The sequence below is a fragment of the Arvicola amphibius genome, chromosome 2 (genome assembly GCF_903992535.2).
Source record: "Arvicola amphibius chromosome 2, mArvAmp1.2, whole genome shotgun sequence".
NCBI classification, from domain to species: Eukaryota; Metazoa; Chordata; class Mammalia; order Rodentia; family Cricetidae; genus Arvicola; species Arvicola amphibius.
In genome coordinates this window covers 140,680,652-140,699,862 of record NC_052048.2, presented here as the reverse complement: position 1 = coordinate 140,699,862, position 19,211 = coordinate 140,680,652, and positions in this window count along the sequence as shown.

The window sequence follows — 19,211 nt, the reverse complement described above, 5'->3', positions numbered from 1 at the left end:
CATGAACACACACATAAAGTCAGAAGTAGATATTTGCAATGAGGAAAAACAGTACATGTTATAGACAAGTATTATAAAGGAATACTTTTCCTAGCCCGGGCTGCCCTGTGTACCCCAGCCTTTCTTGGTTGGCTATGGCCACCTAGGTACCCGTTTCTCTCTCTTTCTCATGGCCCTCCACATGTAAATGTCACAGGTATTATGGCACATGGGCAAACTGCATAGGATTTTGGTGAGTCTATGTATGAATTTACGGGAGGGGGAATCAGTACACATTCCTGATAGTAAGGAGAAAGTTTAAAAGTATTTCAATTTGGAAAGAAAGAATCAAGAGCCAAGTATGGTGACACAGTTTGGTCACTGCAGCATTTGGGAGGCAGATGTAGGAGGATCAGGTGTTCAAGGTCATGCCCAGATACCTAGGGCGCTGGACCCAGGTCAGTCTGAGCTTCACAAGCCCTGCCCTAGAAAATGCCAAATCAAAACAAACAACCAAATCAGAACAGAGCAAAAGAAATCATGCCAAAGTGTAACCAGCGTTTCAGGGCACAAGCACCTGCAACAGGTAAGGTTAAGCCTCCTGTCCCAATATGCCAATCAAAGACACACCTGTAAAAAAACAGAGGAAGGACTTTAATCAATGCCATTGGGAAGAGGAACAAATTAAGGGGTTTAGAGACCCTGAGTTCATCTTAAAAGGCGTTGATAGGAGCTTTAGTTTGTACAATAGAGGCTAAGCTGGGGCCGGTGTCAAGTATTATGTATAGCTAGGTGGGAGGTGCACACTATTAATCCCAGTACTAAGGCAGAGGTAGGTGGATCTCTCTTGAGTTCCAGGCCAGCCTTGTCTGCATAGTGAATTCCAGGTTAGCCAGGGCTGCATGCAAAGACCCTGTGCCAAGGGAAAAAAGTATGCATAATTAACCAGTCCTAGTATGGTATGGTCCTGCCCATCATTGTCTCCGCTATGGTTCTGCAAGAGGTCTGATAAATTATTAATCCGTTAATTGCTGTCATCACCTGAGGGGTCCAATCTGCTCCTGACAAGATGATGTCCTCCAGGGCGACTGTTCCCCAGCATAGGAAATTGCTTCCATCTTGGGATGGTCCGTCCTGTGACAATTTGTTTCTAGATGCAGAGTGACTGCAGTTTAGGACGGTGACTTATCTTTGTGCCTTCAGCCCTGCAAGAGGATGAGACGAGTCAGGAAGACAGACTCTGGTGATTACTGGACCTACGCAGAGACAAGCAGGCGGCTGACCCAGCGTAAAGCAGAGGTGGACGCAGCCGGCTTTCGTTCTGCTTCCGGTTTCCCTGTAGGCCTAAGGGAAGACTCAGGGTTTCTAAGGAAAAGCAGCTCCTCAGCGCCTGTTACCAAGGTGCGTGCCAGGATTTCCCAAGGGATAGTAGCTTTATATAGGAAAGAAAATAGGTTCACTTTGAGGTCCTGAGGTGTGATTGATCTTTTGTCACACTGCTTTTCACGTCTCCCTGACTTGACACACCTCTGGGAGGACCCTCATCTCCTCTGTGAAGCTGTCCCGCTCTCCTGCTGGACCTGGGCTTCACAGCTTCGAAATCTGCGGCTGTCTCTGGTTTCTTCCGTGCCGTGCACTGCCTTTTCTACGGTACTGTTATGCCCAGATCGAGGAGTCCCCCAAAACCAACCAAGAGACCGAGTCCTGTGTGTAAAAGCAAAGAGCCTTTATTCTTCCACAAGTTCTCGGACTTGGACTCTCGGATGTACAACGTATTGGCGTGATTGGAGAGCCCCGAGCTCTGCTGGGGTTGGTTTTTTTTTTTTTTTAATTATAAACTGGTTGGCCCATTAGCTCAGGCTTTTTATTAACCTCCACTGTTTGCAAACCTCTTTTAGCCGATGGGTGACCAAAGCCAGATCTAGGATCCAACAATGTTGACAGGGGTTTCTGTCCCGCCAAGTCCCGCGGCCATTCAGTCCCAAAGAAACACACAGAGGCCAACATTAATTATAAACTGGTTGGCCCATTAGCTCAGGCTTTTTATTAACCTTTTTTCCTATGTATCGATGATGTAGCTACATCATCGATATGGGGTTGGGTTTTTATAATAGAAAAGGTAGGGGTGAGGGATTTCTAAGGTTCAGGACCTCTGGTTGACATTTGTCTAGGTGTCCTGGTGAAAAGCGATGGGTATGTGCTGGCGGGTATCTACAGTGGTAGGAATTTCCTTTGGACGGCCTGTTCCTGCAGCTTGTGGTCTTTCTTGGAACCAGGTATCCTCTCAGGGTAAACTACTGAGCTTGTCATGGCTGGGTCCTACAATATTAGGCCTGTTTTCTCTTGGAAACTGAAACCTCCCTGGAAGGCTTATTGGACCCTTGCCTGCTGCCTGGCCCTCAGCACTCCTCAGCTTAATACTATTATAGTATTCAGTGTGTATATAGTATAGTATAATAGTATTCTAAATATTGTTTGGGAAGATGAACATCTTCCTAGTCTGAGAGCCAGAGGACTTTGGTCTTCTTTATCTACCTCCTTATCCACCACAAGTTCACTTTTGTGCCTCACAGAGAAAGACTGTATTTTAGTTGAAAAGAAAGAACGTACACAGGTGAGCATAGGATCAAAGACAGCATTGCGAACACGAGGAGAGAAATGTCAGGGATACTGAGGTGAAAACCAGTGCGATCACAAGTCACTGCAGGTCCTTGAGAAGGGTTGTCATGTCACACTGTGACCAGTGTATAGCACCCTGCATGTCTGAAGAAGGGTTAAGTGTAAGAATAGGAAATGCACACGCTCCTCTCCCCTACTGATGTTAATGTTAAATTTAGCAAATCAACATCCCACGTGTCATACTACTTTGAAAAATTTCAGTATCTTAGTATCTGTATTATTTTAAGTGTGATGTTAAAGCACAGACTTAAATTAATTAATTTTGATGCTGGAGACGGAATTCACTATGCTAGGCGAGCTGTGTACCATTGAGCTACAATGCCGTCCTTGGGTCATTGAGGCAGGGTCTTGGTCTGTAGCCCAGGCTGGCCTTGAGTGCTGGACTTCTGGACGTGCAAACTCCACTCCTGGCAGAAGGTAGAGAACCCTTGCGGCCCTTCGGTGAGTTGCCGCCCCCTGCTGAGAGCTGCTTCCCACATACTCTTTCTGTTTACTCTCCACTTCCTAGCTTTTCACCCATGAAGCCTGTAGTCCTTTTCCCTGGCTCCTGATGGGGATGGCTTAGAACCAGAGGGAAGGTGGAGCTGGGATGCTACCCTGGAAAGAGGAAACGAGAGGCACGACAACCATATGTAACCATTTCACAAAGCACTGATATTTTGGAATTTATCTCACATAAGTCAATCTTCAGGATTTTATGCAATATTTTCATCTTTTTAATCATGTCTTTCTTAAAATATGAAAAAGAACTCGCTTAGAATATGCTCTGTTCCGTTCTTCAAAAGCTTTGCTATTAATAAGCCCAACCAAACAGGCCCAAGTCACCAAACTGACTGCTGCATTACTAAGCATTTGGAAATGCTCTGCCTGATGCAGGCCAGGGAAGCAGGTAGCCTAACTGCAGATCTTCACCCTTCCTTCTCTCCTCCAAATCCAAGCCCCAGGCTCACCCCTAGCTCTGTAGCAGACTACCTGCTATGGCCTCCCCTCCCTCTCTGCCCCAACACCCAGGGGCACTAAGCAGATTCTGGTAGAACACCTGCTTCCTTTCCTCCTGTAGACACCCTCAGCTCCTCCACCTGACCCCTTCTAGCCCATTTCCATTCCCAAGTTTCACTCCCAAGAAAGACAAGATCAGACGCCACTTACAGTCATCCCAACCCCAAATGCTTAAACACCAGGATAAAACAATCAAAAGAATTAGGACAGCCAGGCAGTGGTGGCACACGCCTTTAATCCCAGCACTTAGGAAGCAGAGGCAGGCGGATCTCTGTGAGCTTGAGACCAGCCTGGGCTACAGATCCAGGTAAGCTCCAAAAGCTACACAGAGAAACCCTGTCTCGAAAAACAAAAACAAACAAACAAAAAAAGAAGCTTACAGACCACCAACTAGACTAGACCAGAAAAAACAACTCCTCTTTGTGTATAATAATCAAAATACTAAGTGTACAGAAGAAAGAAAGAATACTGAAGGCTGTAAGGGAAAAAGACCAAGCGACCTATAAAGGCAGATCTATTAGAACAACACCTGACTTCTCAATGGTGACTCTAAAAACCAGAAGGACCTGGATAGATGCACTACAAACTCTAAGGGACCACAGATGCTGGCCCAGCCCAAACTACAATATGCACAAAACTTTCAATCACAGTAAATAGAGAAAGAAAGGCATTATAAAACAAGACCAAATTTAAGTAGTACCCATCTAGAAACCCAGCCCCACAGAAGGTACTAGAAGGAAAACTTCAATCAGAAGAGGTTAACTATACCCATGAAAACACAAGGAATAAATAATCTCAGACCAGCACATCAAAAGGGGGTAGGGGAACAAACCACAAGAACAAAATTACAGGAATCAACAAACCCTGCTCATTGATATCAACATCAATGGTCTCAATTTCCCAATAAAAAGGCACAGAATAACAAGAGTGGATGTGAAAACAGGATCCATCCTGCTGTATCCAAGAAATGCACCTCAACATCAAGGTAAAGGGTTAGAAAAGACATTGCAAACAAATGGTCCTAAGAAGCAAAGTGGTATAGCCATTTTAATATCTAACAAAATAGCCTACAAACCAAAACTTATCAGAAGAGATAGGGAAGGATACTAAATATCTATCAAAGGAAAAGTTCACCAAGTTGATGTTTCAATTCTTAACATTATGCTCCAAACACACGGGCACCCAAGTTTGCAAAAGAAACACTACTATAGCTTAAATCACATATTGGCCCTAACATACTGATAGCGGGAGACTTCAATACCCCACTCTTGCCAATAGACAGGTCATTTAGACAAAAAACTAAACAGAGAAATGCTGGAGCTAACTGACATTATAAACCAAATGGACCCAACAGATATTTACAGAACATTTCACCCAAGCACTAATGAATGTACCTTCTCAGCAGCTCATGGAATTTTCTCCAAAATTGGTGACATACTCAGACACAAAGCAAGTCTCAACAGATAAAAGAAAATTGAAACAACACCCAGTATCCTGTCTGAGTACTATATGTTAAAGCTGGACATCAACAACAACAGAAACAACAGAAGCTTATAAACTCATAAAAACTGAACAATTCACTACTGAATGAAAAATTAAAAAAAATTAATGTAGATATTAATAAAAATTAAAAATGTTCTAGAATTGAATGAAAATGAAAACACAGCATACCCAAATTTATAGAATGATGTGGGATTTCCCTCTGTATGCTGTGATTACCATTGATAAATAAAGGAACTGCTTTGGGCCTATAGCAGAGCTGTAGGGGAACAGAGCTAGGTTGGGAAAACTAAACAGAATGCTGGGAGAAAGGAGGCAGAGTCAGAGAGAAGCAATGGAGCTGCCGCCAGAGGCAGACATGCCAAAACTTTGTCAGTAAGCCACTGCCAAGTGGCAATACATGGATTAATAGAAATGGATTAAATTAATATGTAAGAGTTAGCCAATAAGAAGCTAAAACTAATGGGCCAAGCAGTCTGTGTGATTATTTTGGGTCTATGATAGCCAGATGGCTGGGAAGAACAAATATAAATGGCCTCCTCCAACAAGATGAAGGCAATTCATATATATATATATACACACACACATATATATATACATACACACACACACACACACACACACACACACACACACACATATATATATATATACATATATATTCAAAACAGCATTTCCCCGTGTAGCAGCTCAGGCTGTCCTTGAACTTGCTTTATTTATTTATTAGTTTATTTTTTAAAAATGTGTAACCTAGGCTGGTCTTGAACTCTTGATCCTCCTGCCTCTGCCTTCAAGCAAATTCTACCGGCAGCATGTGCCACTACAACCGGTGAACTTGCTTTATTGTAGACCAGGCTGGCCTTGAACTCACTGAGATCTTCCTGCCTCTGCCTCCTGAGTGTGGGATTAAAGGTGTGCACCATTATGCCAGGCCAGATGAAGGCAATTTTAAGAGGCAAGATGATAGCACTAAATGCCTATATATAAAGAAATTGGAGAGATCCCATACTAACAACTTAACAGCACACATGAATGATCTAGAATAAAAAGAAAAAAAATCACACCCCAAAGAAATAGAAGGCAAGATATAATCAAATTCAGGACTGAAATCAACAAAATAGAAACAAACGAACAAAAAAAAATAATACAAAGAATTAATGAAACAAAGAGTTTTTGTTTTGAGAAAATCAGTAAGATTGACAAACCCTTATCCACATTAACTAAAAGGCAGAGAGGAAATATCCAAATTAATAAGATTAGGGATGAAAAGAGACACATAACAACAGACATTGAGGAAATCCAGAGAACCCTAAGGGCATACTTTAAAACTGTACTGACCAAATTGGAAAATCTAAAAAATATGGATAATTTTCTCAATAATAATAAAGTTAAATCAAGATTGGATAAGTAATCTTAAAAGACCTATAATCCCTAAGGAAATAGAAGTAGTCATTAAAAGTCTCCCAGTCTCCCTATTCCCCCCTCCCCCCAAAAAAAAGTCCAGTCCCAGATGGTTTGGGTGCAGAATGCTACCAGATTTTCAAAGAAGAGTTAATGACCACACTCCTTAAATTATTCCACAGAATAGAAACAGAACAAACATTGCCCCAATTCATTTTATGTAATCATAGTTACCCTGATACCTAAACCACATGAAGACCCAACAGAAAAAAGAATTACAGGCCAGTTCCTTATGAATATAGATGTAATCCAAGAGCACACCAAAAAGATCATCTACCATGATCAAGTAGCCTTCTTCCAAGAGATGCAGGGATGATTCAACATATGCAAATCAGTAAATGTAATCCACCATATAAACATACTAAAAGACAAAACCCATATGACCATTTCATTAGGTGAAGAAAAGGCTTTTGACAAAATCCAACACCCCTTTATAATAAAAGTCCTGGAGAGATTAGGGATGCACAGGACATAATTCAAAATAATAAAGACAGTTTACAACAATCCTATAGCCAGCATCAACTTAAAGGGAGAGAAATTCAAAGCAATTCTACTAAAATCAGGTACAAGAAAAGGTTATTCATTCTCTCCATACCTATTCAATATAGTACGTGACATCTTAGCTAGACAATAAGACAACTGAAGCAGATCAAGAAGATACAAATTGGAAAGGAAGAAATCAAAGTGTTTTTATTTGTAGATGATATGATAGTATTCATAAGTGATCCTAAAATTTCCACCAGAAAATTCCCATAGCTGATAAATTCAGCAAAGTAGCTGGATACAAAACTAACTCAAAAAAAAAAAATCAACCTTCCTTTACACGAATGACAAACAGACTGAAAAAATAAATCAGGGAAGTAACACCCTTCACAATAGTCTCAAAAAGAGTAAAATATCTTGAAGTAACTCTAAGCAAGCGAAACAGTTGGATGCTCCAAACTCTGAGATATTGAAGAAGATATCAGAAGATGAAAAGATCCCCTATACTCATGGATCTGTAGGATTAATATAGTAAAAATTGACATCCTACTGAAAACAATCTACAGATTCAATTCAATTTCCATCAAAATTCTAACACAACTCTTCATAGATCTTGAAAGGACAGTTTTTAGCTTCATATGGAAACACACACACACAGACACAAAAACCAGGATAGCTAAGACAATCCTGAATAACAAAAACTGTTGGAGGTATCACCATCCCCAACCTCAAATTGTACTGCAGATTTATAATAATAAAAACAGCATGGTATTAATGCAAAAACAGACATGGTAATCAGTAGAATAAAATTGAAGACCCAAACATAAACCCACACACCAATGGACACCCGAGTTTTGATAAAGAAGCCAGAAATACACACTGTTAAAAAAAAACAAACCAACAAACCAACAACACAGCATCTTCAACAAATGGTACTGGTCAAACTGGATGGCTTCATGTAGAAGAATTCAAATAGATCCATACTTATCACTCTGCACAAAACTTAAGTCCAGATGGACATAAGGCCTCAATATAAAACCAAATATACTGAACCTGATAGAAGAAAAAGTAGAGAATAGCCTTGAAATCATAGCCTTAAACTTATAGCCTTGAACTCATCAGTGCAAAAAACAATTTTCTGAACAGAACACCATTAGCATAGGCATTATAATGAGCAATTAATTAAATGGGACTTCATGAAACTGAAAAGCTTCTGCATGTCAAAGGACACAATCAAGCAGACAAAGCGTCATCTTACAGAAGAGGATTTTTTAAAAAAATCCCAACTGCACATCGATAGAGGACTAATATACAAAATATAGAAAGAACTCAAAACACTGAATATCAAGAAAAAAATAATCCAAATAAAAATGAGGTACAGATCTAAACAGAGAATTCTCAAGAGGAAACTCAAATGACTGAGAAGCACTTAAGGAAATGTTCAATCTTCCTACCCATCAGGGAAATACAAATCAAAACTATGAGATTTCATCTTACACCAGTGAGAATGGCCAAGATCAATAAGACAAATGACAGCTCATGCTGGGGAGGATGTGGAGTAAGGGACCATTCATCCTTTGCTGGTGGGAGTGCAAACTTGTATAGTCACTATGGAAACCAGTGAGGTAGTTCCATAGGAAGATGAGAATCGATTTACCTCAAGACCCAGCTATATCACTTTTGGGCACACATCCAAAAGATGCTTGATCCCAACACAGCATTGTTCATTGCTGCTCTATTCATAATAGCCAGAAATTAGAAACAACCTAGATGTGTGTCGATGGGTGAATGTATAAAGAAAATGTGGTACATTCACACAATGGAAGATTACTCCTCTGTTCAAACAACAGAACAATGAAATCATAAAATCTGAAGGTAAATTGGTGGAACTAAAAAAAAAAAAATCATCCTAAGTGAGTTAACCCAGAACCAGAAACACAACTATGGTATGCATTTACTTATATGCAGATGTTAGGTCAAACATGCAAACTGCAGTCTCTATAACCAGAAAGTGGGGAGACAGAAGGGGGAACAGAACAGAACAGAATAGACTAGAGTAGATGTCATGGAAGACTGGGTTGTGGCAACCACAATTGGAGCATCAAACAGAGAAGCGGGGGATTGAGGGAGGGAATACAGGGAGGGACAGCTAAAACTAAGAACCGTTTGAGGGGTCATATGGAAACCTAACACAATAGAAGCTTCCTAAAGTCTATATACATATGAAGGCAATCTAAATTAAATTGCCGAATAACAGGAGAGACAGAGCTGCAGCTGGACATCTCTTACCACCAAATGAAACTTCAGTACCAGGAAGGGTTATATCTAATCCGGTTGTTGGCCAAAGGGGTTCCATGGACCCCCCTCCTCAAAACACAGGCTGTTGCCACAGGCTATGGTTTGTTCTCCAAAAAGCAACAGCAAGATGCTTTGACTGGAAAATATACCTGCACAACTCATTGAACATGGAGAAGTTGAGAGGGTGCCTACCTAGAGCCTTCATCCTCGCAGACTAATGTTCATGGTACTGGAAGGTGCTCTGCAGGCTTCCAAAGGAGAAAGGTAAACATCAACCCAGCAACAAGCCCTTCTGTCTACCATGGTGACCTGCCTGCCAGAGGTGCTAATGCAAGGACAGCACAAAGCTTGTGGGAGTAACCAACCAATACTTGACTGTATTTAAGGCCCACTCCATGAGACAGAATCCACACCTGATGCTGCTTGGGTGATCAAGAACCTGAGACTAGGTAGCCTAAGGAGCCAGGGTAAAAGAAAATGATGCTGATTTATGAAAGGAACATAGCAACAAAATGACTCCTAATAACGTTATTCTATACTCATAGATCAGTGCCTTGTTCAGCCATCAATCATCAGAGAAGCTTCCTCCTGCATCCGATGGGAACAAATAGACCCAAGTTAGACACTGTGCAGAGAGTGAGAGACCCTGGAATGCTCAGCTCTAAACAGGATGTCTCCATCACATCCCTCCCATCGGACCTCAGGGAACTCTGCAGAAGAGAAGGAGGGAAAAGTCTAAGAGTCGGAGGGGATTGAAGACACCAAGGAATCAAGGCCTTCTAAACAGGACCGATGCACATATGAACTCACAAAGACTAAGGCTGCACGCCCAGGGCCTGCACAGATCTGCACCAGCTGGAGCCCTAGAGCTGAAAGGAGAAGCAGACACAAACCTCCATCTCTAACCCAGAAGCCGTCTCCAGTTGATTGACCAAAATTTAGTTTTCTCCAAGGTAGTCTTACTATAGAAACAAACTTCCTTTTGTTGTTGTTGTTTTTGTTCTTTTTGAAGACAGGGTTTCTCTGTGTAGCCCTGGGTGTTCTGGACCTTGCTTTGTAGACCAGGCTGGCCTTGAACTCATAGATCCATCTACCTCTGACTCTTGAATGCTGGGATTAAAGGTGGTGCCACCACCACTGGCGAGGAAACAAACTACTCTGAAGGGCAGGCCCCATGCCCAGCAGTAGATGCCAACTCCAAAAGAACTCAGCGGCATCTTTGAAGGTTCCTTGACTCATAATGTCTTATCAAGCCTTTTTTCCTTACTTTTACTTCTTTTATTTTATTTATTTTTTACCTTACAGATTTTGTATATATATATTATGGCTTCTGATTTTGTGTTTTATGATCTACTGGTTGGTTTTGTGCATCAACTTGACGCACGTTAGAGTAATCAGCTGAGGAAATACCTTGGTGAGATCCAGCTGTAAGGCATTTTCTCATTTAGTGATCAGTGTGGGAGGGTCCAGCCCATGGCGGTTGGTACCATTCCTGGGCTGGTGGTCCTGGGTTCTATAAGAAAGCTGGCTGAGCAAGCCATGAGAAGCAAGCCAGTAAGCAGCTCCCCTCTATGGCCTCTGCATCAGCTCCTGCCTCCAGGATCCTGCCCTGTTTGAGTTCCTGTCCTGACTTTCTTCAGTGATGAACAGCAATGCTGAAGTGTAAACAAAAAAAAAAAAACCCCTTTCCTGCCCTAATTGCCTTTTGGTCATGGTATTTTGTTGTAGTAATAGAAACACTAAGACATATGGGATTCCTGAAAGTGCAAATGAATGTGTCTCTGTGTTTATGTTTCTTGTGCCTTTATTTGGGATCTTTTTCTTCTGATTGTTTTGCCCTATTTAGATTTGTTTTTGCTTGATATTATAATCATTATATTATTATCCTTTAGATGCCTGTTTTCTTTCTTTCTTTTTCCTTCCTTCCTTCCTTCCTTCCTTCCTTTCTTTCTTTCTTTCTTTTTGAGACAGGGTTTCTTTGTGTAGCTTTGGCTGTCCTAGAACTAGATTTGTAAATCAGGCTGACCTCAAACTCACAGAGATCCACCTGCCTCGGTTTCCTACATGCTGGGATTAAAGGTGTGCATCACCACTGCCTGGACACATGTTTGTTTTCTAATGACAGTCAGAAGGGAAACGGATCTGGATGGGAGGGGAGGTGAAGAGAGCAGAGGATGGGGAAACTGTAATCAGAACATATTATAGGAAAAAACCTATTTTCAATAAAAGATAAACAAGAGTAATGAAAAGATAGTGTATCACCTTGGTGTCTGCATCTTAAAGGTCATTAGTGTGCCAACAGGCATTAACACCGACGTGGTGCCAATTTCCCATGGATCGTTTCCTTCTGGAATCGCTGCAGAAAGGTTCTCCTTCTGAAGGAGGAGCTGACTTAGGATGGCTCCCTTCACCTCATCCCCTTTCATTCTCCCACCTATTCACATCCTTTCCAGTTGGGCCCACATGTCTGCCAGGCTTCCCCACACGTCCGTGTTGCAGCAGCCTGCCCAAGAAGACTTTCTAAGGTGATGGAAATGTCCCACATCTGCAGCATCAGCTGTGGTGGCAGCCATTAGGCATATGTGGCCATTGAGAACCTGGAACGTGGACCACTGTGACAGAGGAACTGAATTTATCTTATTTAAATTAAGGTTGACTTACTTAAATTAATTAGGTGTAAATAGCCACATATCACTGGCGGCTATACAAGTCAGATTTGGAGCCTCTTGCCTGGTTTACCACTGACCTTGGTTAAGATTGCTGGGGCAGCTTGCCACTTTCTCCCTGTAGCCTCAGAGGTGTGACTGAGAGAGAGAAGGAGGAGCCAGATTTAGTCTTCATGCTTGTAAGTTCATTCTCTTCCTTTTCATCTGCTCACACATGTTTTTGTTAGGTTAGCTCCCCTTCTCCTTTTAAACAAAAAGTGTGTGTGTGTGTGTGTGTGTGTGTTGTGTGTGCACACACATGCCCGTGTGTGTAATGTTTGCTCCTTTCTCCTCTAGAACTGAGGATGTCCATTTTTGTGTTGTGCTATCTTCTTGTATTGCACAGGTCTTAACTGATATCTCAAAGCCTCGCTCCTGTAGATGAAGCAAGGTATGTAGAATGAAAAAAAAAAGAATGAAACTATTAGAGAAATTATACAAAGAGGCGAGGATGGAGGAAAAGCGCACTGTGCTGCCTTCGATTGGGCATGGAAGCTTTACCCCTTGCACAGAGCTAGCAGTAACAGTGAGTTTCCTTACATAGCCTATAAAGACCTTTGTAGCGTGTGCTGCTTTCGGGCTCCTGAGCAGAGTGCCAGCTATCTCCAGGGAAGCACAGGAACTCATTTCATCACCTTTCTGCCCAGGAATGACCACAGAACAGCTGTCCCACCCTTACCAACCCACAGCCCAGCCTCAACTGGCCATCATTGCCATTGCCACTGGGGAGGGGGTGGGAAGATGGCTCCCCAGGCCTCCAGGGGACATCTATAGCATTTCAGGAATTGCATGTTTTGGGGGGAGAGGACAGTGGTAATTACCAGCACATGATTATTTTATCTTGCCTGAATTATTTATGACGGGAGGAAGCGGCTTGGAGAGAAGGGATCTGAGGGAATAGGTTCAATCCCACTTGCATTGATCCCACCTAGAGTAAGAAGACACAACCTATTAAGAAGAAAAATCACTTCCCTTGTCTTCCTCTCTTTCCTCCCCCTCCCCAGGTCTCAGAAATAAATAAATAAATGCATAAATAAACAAAGAAGAGCTGTGGGTGGCTGAGCGGGAGTGGGGGGGTCTGACCTGTGTTGGGGTGGCCTCCTAGAGCTTGTGCGAGCTGGGCTTCAGTCCTCTAGGCCCATGCTGGAGTACAGCAAACAGTGCCCATGTCTTTCTTTATAGCCCGACCAGGCAGTTTCTTATCACCATTCCTGCAGTCTGTATCACTGGGTCCTAATCCCAGAGGTACCAGCCTCTCACTGTGTTCTCTGTTTCAGGTGGGGGGCTCTCTGACCTGTTGAAGAACTTGTGGATGGTTTTGGGGACACCAAGGCTGGGCACGAGGGACCCTAGATGGTAAACTAGAGTACAAGCTGGCTGAAGGAAGCAGGGTCTGTCCCTGGTCTCAGGCACTGGAGTGAATAGCAACAGGCTGGCCGGTGTCTTTGGGAAGCCGGGACCTCAAGCCCTCCTGCTCTCCGGTTGGCAGGCAGGGAAGGCTACCGAGGAGGGGCAGCCATATCATTTTGATGAGACATTGCACACGTAGATTTAGAAAACACAAAAAAGTGCCCATGGAGGCCGAGCACTACTTGACCTGACTGCTGTACGTGGTGGAAGAGAAGAACCTGTCGGATCCAGCCCTAGCCTGACGGATGAGATGCTGGGTCGGGAAGGGCTAAATGGGCTTCATTTTTACACAAGGGAGGGCTTCCTTAGCTTTTTCTTCATCGAACAGGTTTGAATGCCATATTATAACATGTGAGTTGCAAAACATTGTAATAAAATATTTAGGCACTCACATGTCCAAACTAAGAAATGTATCATTACTGTTAGGAGTCTCCAGGAATCGTTTCAAAGGTAAAGGTGATCAAGATTTACTGTGTACTTTCTTTTGCTATTATTTATTTAGTTTTTGGAGTCAAGGTTCTACTATGTAGCCCAGGTTGGCCTGGATTGGCCCCTCCTTTATTCCCATCCCTGATCCCCACACCTTAAGAGGTATAGCCCAGATTGGCCTTGACCTTGCTCTGGCCAAGGATGACCTTGAAGTCCTGATCCTCCTGCCTCCACCTCCCAAGTGCTGGGGTTACAGGTGTCTATAGAAGCCCGTAGAAGAGAAGTAACTCATCAAGATCTTGGCTAGTAAATGTAGATCCTGGAGTTTGAACTGTTGCTATAAACCTCATACCTAAATGAGTCAGTAATAAGGACAGTCGTGGGTGACAGTTTGTCCTGGCCACTGAGGGTGAACGTCCCCATTCCTCTCCGGATCAAGAACAGAGCTGGTATCACATCACAGCTCTCACCAAGACTTTTGATGTTATTTAAACCTTTTGTCATTAAGAAACAAGGTATCAACATAACTTCTTGGGTAGCATGGAAATCTGGACAACTTCTTTAGCTAATGTAAAGAAGACAGTGTGCGAAGGCTTGGGTCAAGGCGTCCTGAATCTGAATCAGCAGAACCTGTGAAATCAATGCCGCTATCGGTATTTGACAAGACTGGAAGAGCAATAACTATTCCTCGAGGCAGCTGCTGTGGTCTGTCTGGCAATCGGGAAGCATGTCGACTCTCTAAAGGGCTGTTCGAAACTACTAAATAGGACAGAATAGCTCTGTCGTGACATGCTGATTTACAAAAACACCAGCAGAAGCAAGAATCAGATACACGCTCATACTTTGGGATCAATAATATTATATTTTTTGGGGGTCCAAATTATACTGATCAATCACTTACATAGCATTTCTGGTCCTCAGCATCTCTCTTCCTTTTGTCTGTGCAGACATACATTTTATCGGGATGGATATTGGTTATTAGTAAAATTGAATAATTGGAATCTTTCTTTATGGTCTGTCTTTAAAAGTAAACATATTGTCAGAGACTATTAATAGCAATATTCTCCAGATACCTGTTTGTTTGTATAGAAGAGGGCTGTTCATACGAAAGCCAATCTGAGGGCCAAACCCTTCAGCTCTTTCTAAGCCAAAGCTGACATATTTCATGCTGAAGTGCCTCATTATCAATGTCAAAAGAAGAGAGAAAGTCTTTAATGATTTGGCCTATGGAGTAAATTCCAAAATTTACGAGGAGCAACACTTGTCCTGTAATAAATGTAAACCATAATCCAGACGTGTTCACCTGCTGGTGAATCCGGTTCTCTCCGGAGGCATGGAGGGGGAAAAAGAGCGTTGGAGGTGAAAGCGTCACTGTCAGCACCTGCACAGAACGAGAGGCTGGCAGGCTGCTGAAGACACAGCCCTTCTCTGAAAACATTGTAGACTAAAAGTTTAAAAATATATTTGCCATTTAAATCTCACCAGTGGGAGGGGGTGCTGGGTTGTCGGACAGCCCTTCAGCACCGTCAGTGTTGAGCTGGGGAGGTAGTTCAGTTGGGTAAGCATGAGGACATGAGTTCATATCCCGGAACCTGCCTAAAGAATGCAAGTCGGGCATGACGGTGCACACTTCGAATCGTAGTGCTGGTGAGGCAGCCTAGTCTAATCAGCGGCCCCAGGTTCCGGTGAGACTCTGTCTCAAGAGAAACCAAGATGGACAGCTCCTGAAGAGGATTCCTAAGGTTGACTTCTGACCTCTATACATTCTTAGTTTTTCACACTTGCATGCACTGGAACACACACACACACACACACACACACACACACACACACACACACATACTATAATTGTTTTAGTCAATGGTAAATGGTGTCATTTGCACATGTATGAGTTGGTTTACTCTGATAGTTTTATTTTGGGCAGTAGACTGAGAATTTTGTTGAGGATTTAGAGTTCTAAACTTATACTGATATATATTTGCATCAATTTTTACAAATTGATAATTTGGGGTAGGAAAGTGGAGAATAAGATTGAGCGGCCAGAGAGGGAAGCAAGGGTAAAATGCAGAGTAATAGGGAGAGATGTGAGCACTGTTAGTTTATTTATCATTTTAAGTTTGTGACTGTTTGGCCTGTATATGTTTGTGCACCACGCGTGTGCCTAATGCCCACAGAGGCCAGAAGGGGGCATTGGATCCCTCTGAAACTGTCGTTACAGATGTTGTGAGCTTCCAGATGATGTTGGAAACCACACCTTGGTTCTCTGGAAGAGCAGCCAGTGCTCTTAATTACTGAGCCATCTCTGGAGCCTTTTTGTTCTTTAGAATTTTTCATTCTCTCTCTCTCTCTCTCTCTCTCTCTCTCTCTCTCTCTCTCTCCTCTCTCTCCTCTCTCTCTCTCTGTCTGTGTGTGTGTGTGTGTGTGTACACATGTGCATGTACATGCCCCAGCATGCACGTGGAGGCAGAGGACAGCTGTGTACAGCTGTGTGGATTAGTTCTCTCTTTTCACCTTTATGCAGGTTTCAGGGATCAGCTCAGGTCACCAGGCTTAAGCAGCAAGTGCTTTTTCCTGCGGAGCTGAAATGTAGTGAAGAAAGTGAGTGGCAGAAGACAAACTTGTTACTTAAAAATACGCCAGCATTGTACTGGCTTTTCCTGGTTTTGGTGAGTTAATAAGTTCAACTACAACTTAAATTTTCCTTTGTGTAGTATATGCATTCAACTGTGTGCTCTACCATTTTGGCATGATGGGGAAGGCATATAGGGATGAAGCCCAGACTCTTATACATGAGCGATAAATCCAATGTTAACTTTCCCTTTATTAAGTTCTCATGTGTGTGCACATGCCATTTGCATCCTTCTAGAAATATCATATGTAGCATGTATATATTTATGTATACATGTCCATGCATGTTTAACATTTAAATCATTCAACAATGAAGTCTAAAGATTGTCCCTTACGACCCACACATACAGAACAGGTGTTCAGAATGCCAGTACCTGGCATGATTAGCTGAGAGTCTCACACCTTGTTTTAGCATCATGAACCCATGAGTATATTTTTTTACTCTTTGACCCAGAACTTGTCTATAAAACTGTCTTGGCCAATCACACAGAGGCAAAAAAAAAAAAAAAATAATGTGCCAACTCCTAATCCTTTCTTTTTCTTTTCTTTTCTTTTTTTTTTTTTTTTTTTTTGAGACAGGGTTTCTCTGTGGCTTTGAAGCCTGTCCTGGAACTAGCTCTTGTAGACCAGGCTGGTCTCGAACTCACAGAGATCCGCCTGCCTCTGCCTCCTGAGTGCTGGGATTAAAGGCGTGCGCCACCACCGCCCGGCTCCTAATCCTTTCTCTATTTGCTTCCTTGTCTTTTTGTTGTCTCCACAAGCCATGCCTTGCATAAGCAGCTTTTACCCTTTAGATCAACTACAGGTGGAAGCGGAGCCATGAACACCACTAAGATGACTGACCTCTATATTTTTGTTTTTTAATTTATTCACTTATTATGTATACAGTGTTCTATCTGCATGTATGTCTGCACTCCAGAAGAGGCCATTAGATTTCATTATAGATGGTTGTGAACCACCATGTGGTTGCTGGGAATTGAACTCAGGACCTCTGAAAGAGCAGTCAATGCTCTTAACCTCTGAGCCACCTATCTCTCCAGCCCCCTACCGACCTCTGTCTTAGGAAAGGGAAGAGAAGAGTGAAAGGAAATCTCTTTAAAAAATATTTATTGATTTTTTTATATGTATGAGTGTTGCCTGCATATATGCTTGTGCACCATGTGTGTGTAATACCCACAAAGGCCAGAGGAGAGTATCAATTTCCTCTGAAACAGAAGGTATGGATAGTTGTGAGCCACTGTGTGGTTGCTGGGAAGGGAACCTTTGTAAGAACAATAAGGGCTCATAACCACTGAGCCACAGCATCAGTCCCCAAAGCGTCAGTCTCTTAATGGAACTTTTTTGGGGGTATCTTCCCCTTACAAATTAGAGATAGAAAAAGAGCCTAGCTTGTTACCCTGTAGGACAAAGATTAACAAAGTCTATGTCTTGCACCTGCTGGTAAGCACTAAGGGCTTTTGCACACAGCAGTGGCTCCCAGACACCCTGTGAAGTTCTACTAGGGTCTCCAGGGAGTTCTTAGGAAGGCTGCCTGGGGAGTCCACTCCTCTCTCATCCTGAGCTCAAGTGGTGGAACTGTTCTCAGTTGTTCTGGACACTGGGATTCCTTGTAAGATTTTTATCTATGTAAAAGGTTAAACTACATTTGAAAACCAGCAGCGAAAAATCATGTACTATTCTTGGAACCTCTTGTTTCTCATGCTCTCTGTGCTGTTCCTTCTGCTTTGCCTTCCCTGTCATTCTGTGAAATTTGTGATGGTTTAAAAATATGTCCACAAGTTCCTTTGCCTTCAAAATATAGGGCCTATATGCCAATCTAATTTATTAATTCATGTGTTAGTGAATATGCGTGAACACGCACATGTGTGTATGTGTGAGTGAGATATAGATATAGATAGATGATAGATAGATAGGTACATAGATGATAGATAGATAGATGATAGATAGATAGATAGATCATGTGCTGTGTGTAGTAATTTGAATGAGATGGCCCCCATGGACTCACATATTTGAGATTTCAAAAGCACAAGCCATGCTATTTACATTTCTCTCTCTCTCTCTCTCTCTCTCTCTCTCTCTCTCTCTCTCTCTCTCTCTCTCTCTCCCTCTTTCTCCCTCCCCTTCTACTCTCTCTCTCTCTCTGCTTCATGGTTGTATATCAGGATGTAAATTCTCAGCTACTGCTCCAGAGCCATGCCTGTGTGCTGCCATGCTTCCTGCCATGGACTTGAACCCTCTGGAACTGTAAGCCCAATAAACGCTTTCTTCTATAAATTGTCTTAGTCATGATGTCTTAACATAGTGATAAAAAAGTCACTAAAACCCTGGAAGCCAGAGGTTGTTGTTGGTGTTTTTCTCAGTTGTTCTCAACCTTATTTTTTGAGACAAGGCCTCTCACCAGCCCTGGAGACAGCAGCTTGCCTAGGCTGGATGACCAATAAACTCCAGGATCCACCTTTTCCCTTCCCAGCACTGGGATTATAGACAATGTGCCTGGATTTTACACAGTGCCTGGCTCTGAATGGAGAAAGCTGGCTGTGTTTTCAAGAGGGTGCTCAAAGTCCTTGTGCTTGTGTGACAAGCACTTGTAGACTGGCCTCCCCTGGCCTTGCTACTTGCAGTCCTATTAGGTGTAGGCAG